Below are 4,828 nucleotides of genomic sequence, written 5' to 3' on the forward strand. Positions count from 1 at the left end.
TTATTTAGTGTCTATGTACCAGACACTCTCCATGGAACACTCCACCCTTGGCTTTCAGAGCAATGTCCTCTTATGATAGAATTCCTCTCTGTTCTCTTCATTGGCCCCTAATCCTTCTGCCATTTCTCAAAGGCCACAGGATGTTTTCACCTTAACATCCTGGGGATTCCACAAACTTACAAAACTGCCCCATGTTGACCAGCCTGAAATCCCACAACTCTAGGAGACAATGAGTCTCCTTCACTTTACTAAGGTCCCCGCCAAACTGCCAGTCACCTAGGCATTAAACTACAGAAGCATTTGTTTCATCCCTCACCTCCCCATCACCCTGACAACAAGCACAAAGGGCAGCGGACAGAATCAAGGATGCACCGCTGTGTGCGCTCACACGAAAGAGGCAAGACAGGCCCCTGTTTACAGAAAGGTGAGTCAGAGGAAACACAAATCAGATTTGGGAGTGAGGAAAAAAGGAGGCTATTGTGGGAATAGTAAAGAGACATAACCATGTCTGCAAAAAATTAAAATATTTATTAAACAGTGCTACCCACACATTCATAGCAACAAATGTGAGAAGCTAGGTTTGTACATTTGATTACTTCCCTCAGTAAATAAACATATATTGACTCAAGGAATAACTTTCCCAATGCTATTACTTTAGATGAATAATTGATTCTCACTATACACAAAGAGCACGGCGATGAAATTGCTTGGGAGTACTTATATGCTTATATTAATAATTTTGTTTTGGCTTTTAAATATCTTCAGGCACCATACTTGTCATCAAAAAACGATTGCTTTTTGAAGATTTCTTTTGTGCCAGACAGTATTCTAAGTTCTTCTTACTGGTTGTCACCCTGTACAGTAAGGTATTATTATAAATATGAAGAAACTGAAGTTTAATAAGATTGAGTATTTTCTTTAAGGTCAAACAGTTAGAATGTGGTAGGGCTTGGAATGGAACCTAGCAAGTCTGATACCAGATTTGGTCACATTAACTAGATCACTGCTTAAGCATTAATTTAGGATATGTGATAGTTACAAAACAACCTTCAAATCTTAGTGGCCGAACATAACAATAGTTTCTTTCCCAAATAGACCTTAAAGTCTAAGTCAGTAAAACCTTCTCCAGGGCAATTGCTCCAGGAGGTGACCCCATGGTCCTGGTTGCTCCCATTTTGCAGCTCTGCCATCTGACCACATTGTTGCTGCAGCTGCCACGACAGAGAGAGAGCTGGAGAGCTGCATGCCAGCATGGACATCATTCAGCCTGGAAGTGACATCTGTCATTTTTGCTCATGGTTCATGGCTCAGAGTCATCACATAGTCACATCCTTACTACATGGGAAGCTAAAGATCATCATCCAGAGTTCCTAAGAGGAGAAGAATGAAATTGGCTTTGGTGTCTCAACCCTAATGCCCTCAACCACTCAGCTTGGGAATTCTTGCAGAGGCTGTTTTATATGCAATATATATCTTTATTCAATAGAATACCTTTTAGGAAGAGCACTGTCTGTATCTAGAAGAACTATTTCCTCAAGGGAATTTTAGAGCATGTATGGCTATAAATTGCTGCAGTCCATGAGGTCGCAAAAGAGGCTTCTTAATGACTGAACAACAATCAGGCTCCAAGAGCATGATGGAGTTCCACAAGGTCATTAGCAGCTTTTAATGAAATGAAAAGCAAAGAAATTTTTTTTTCTTCTTAGAAGAATGATCAAAAACAGAGAATATACTTAACAAGTAATTAGAGTAAGCTCCAGCCTAGAGAACCAGTGGAGCCCATTCTTGCTGTAAGAGAAATCTTTTCTTGTTCTGCTCTCAATCTCTTTGAGAGACACAGGAAAAGAAAAGATAGCATGAAGCTATCAAGGGTAATGTGATCTCTCCCTGGGACCCCAGTCTTTAGTAAAATTAACCAGAGGACGTATTCAGAACAAGTCAATTTTTTGTGTGTGGAAAATGGTAGAGTAGAAAAATGGCATATTTGGGCTGATGTAACCCACTCCAGTGTTCTTGCCTTGAGAATCCCAGGGACGGGGGAGCTGAGTGGGCTGCCATCTATGGGGTCGCACAGAGTCGGACATGACTGAAGCGACTTAGCAGCAGCAGCAACCAGCAACAAAGGTCCATCTAGGACCCGAGCATTCTGCACACCAAGGAAATGCACTTCCTGAGGGAGTGGGTGGAGAGCATGGGGGGTAAAATACCACCTGCTGCTCATAAAACTAAATCAGAAGAAAATATCAAGGAAGGAAAAACAGATAGTAAGAAGGCAGAGGAAAACACAAAGACAGATGAACCATCGAGTGAGGAAAGTGATCTAGAAATTGACAACGAAGGTGTGATTGAACCAGACACTGATGCACCTCAAGAAACGGGAGATGGAAATGTAAAGATAACTGAGGAGATGGTGGATCAGGCAAATGATAAAAAAGTGGCTGCCTTTGACGCCCTAAATGATGGTGAACTCCAGAAAGCCACTGACTTGTTCACAGATGCCATCAAGCTAAAGCCTCGTTTGGCTATTCTGTATGCCAAGAGAGCCAGTGTCTTCATCAAATTACAGAAGCCAAATGCTGCCATCTGAGACTGTGACAGTGAGCTATTGAAATAAATCCTGATTCAGCTCAGCCACACAAGTGGTAAGGGAAAGCACACAGATTTCTGGGCCATTGGGAAGAAGTTGCCCATGATCGTGCCCTTGCCTGGAAGCTGGATTATGATGAAGATGCTAGTGCAATGCTGAAGGAAGTTCAACCAAGGGCCCAGAAAATTGCTGAACATCGGAGAAAGTATGAGCAAAAACACGAGGAGCGTGAGATCAAAGAAAGAATAGAAAGGGTTAAGAAGGCTCGGGAAGAACATGAGAGAGCCCAGAGGGAGGAAGCAGCCAGAAGACAATCAGGATCTCAGTATGGCTCTATTCCAGGCAGCTTTCCTGGGGGAATGCCTGGTAATTTTCCTGGAGGAATGCCTGGAATGGGAGGGGGAATGCCTGGAATGGCAGGAATACCTAGGCTCAATGAAATTCTTAGTGATCCAGAGATCCTTGCAGCCATGCAGGATCCAGAAGTTACGGTGGTCTTCCAGGATGTGGCCCAGAACCCAGCAAATATGTCAAAATCTCAGAGCAACCCAAAGGTTATAAATCTTATCAGTAGGTTGTCAGCCAAATTTGGAGGTCAAGCATAATGCCCTTCTGACATAAAGCCCTGCTGGAGGAAAAGCAACTTAGATCACCTCATGGATGTTGTAATAATACAAACCAGTGTACCTCTGACCTTCTCGTGAAGAAAGCTGGGGTGCTTTGGTGCTTTGCCCCAAACACAGCTGAAAACATTTTACAGTGGTTTGCCATTAGGGTATTCATTCAGATAATGTTTTCCTACTAGAAATTAAAAACTTTAAGCAATTTTTAAACCTTAAAAAAAAATCAAAGCTATGGTTTTTCCAGTAGTCACATACGGATGTGAGAGTTGGACTATAAAGAAAGCTGAGCGCCGAAGAATTGATGCTTTTGAACTGTGGTGTTGGAGGAGACTCTTGAGAGTCCCTTGGACTGCAAGGAGATCCAACCAGTCCATCCTAAAGGAAATCAGTCCTGAATATGATGCTGAAGCTGAAACTCCAATACTTTGGCCATGTGATGCAAAGAACCAGCTCATTGGAAAAGATTGAAGGCAGGAGGAGAAGGGGACAACAGAGGACAAGATGGTTGGATGGCATCACCAACTCGATGCTCATGAGTTTGAGTAAACTCCGGGAGTTGGCAATAGACAGGGAGACCTGGCATGCTGCAGTCCATGGGGTCACAAAGAGTGGGACATGACTGAGCAACTGAACTGAACTGAACTGAACTGAACCAGCATCAGAAACGGATTTAACTCAAGAACCAGAAGTCAAGGAGGCCACAGGAGAGTGATCTTCTGGAAATCAATAGAAATCTGGAATTTAAATCTTTGATTTGTTTTATTTCTTTTTTAATCAAACTAAAGCTAACTGTGAGCCCACATCCATAGGACTGATGGGATAATTCACATCAGTCATTTCTTCCCACTCCCCCAACCTTATGGTTTTGGAAAAGTCCAGAACACTATGCAAACCAAACAGCAGGGAGCTCCCTTAGGTTATCTGTAATCATTGTCTGTTTGCATTGGTCAGCAACTCTGTCCCCAGATGTCACTACCCCGGCTCGCTTGCGGCCCTCCAAAGGACAAATCTGTTTCCTCTGTGCCTTAGCATCCCTGAGCCTAAGGTCCTGAATTTCTAGGGTGCCAAGGAGTTACTTTTCTAGCAACCCTTCCATCTTGGGTTGAATCTCTTTCTTCTTTCTTGCTACTGCCAGGGTTCTAACGACTGAATATTTTTACTCCCTCAAAATTCACATGTTAAATCCTAACCCCTAATGAGATGGTTTAGGAGGAGGGGGCAGTTAGGTGATAAGGATGGAGCCCTCATGAATGGGATTAGTGTTTCCTTATGAAAGGCCCTACCCAAAAGAACGCTCTGCTCTCTGTCATGTGAAAATACAAATTGGTAGTCTGCAACCCAGAACAGGAAGCTCACCAGAATCCAACTGTTCTGAAACCTGATCTTGGACCTCAAGGTTCCAGAACTGTGATAAATAACTTGTTATTTATAAACCACCCAGTCTATGGTATACCATTTAGCAGCCCAGACTAAGCTTCTGGGGCTCCCTGATTTCCTCTCTTCCTCCAGAATAATATCTGTAACATTCCTACAAAGTAAAATTTCAAACAAAACAAAGCAACCCCTCCCATATACATACGTAGAGTACACTCAGACAATGAAAAATCCAATCTGAGGT

At 42.8% G+C, this 4,828-nt stretch overlaps 1 pseudogene; it reads left to right on the forward strand.

Annotated features, from left to right (window-relative positions):
• Positions 1 to 366: 366 nt before the first annotated feature.
• Positions 367 to 3,192, forward strand: LOC138075328 (hsc70-interacting protein pseudogene; annotated as a pseudogene).
• Positions 3,193 to 4,828: the final 1,636 nt, after the last annotated feature.

Source organism: Capricornis sumatraensis, chromosome 1 (genome assembly GCF_032405125.1).
Source record: "Capricornis sumatraensis isolate serow.1 chromosome 1, serow.2, whole genome shotgun sequence".
Lineage (NCBI taxonomy): Eukaryota > Metazoa > Chordata > Mammalia > Artiodactyla > Bovidae > Capricornis > Capricornis sumatraensis.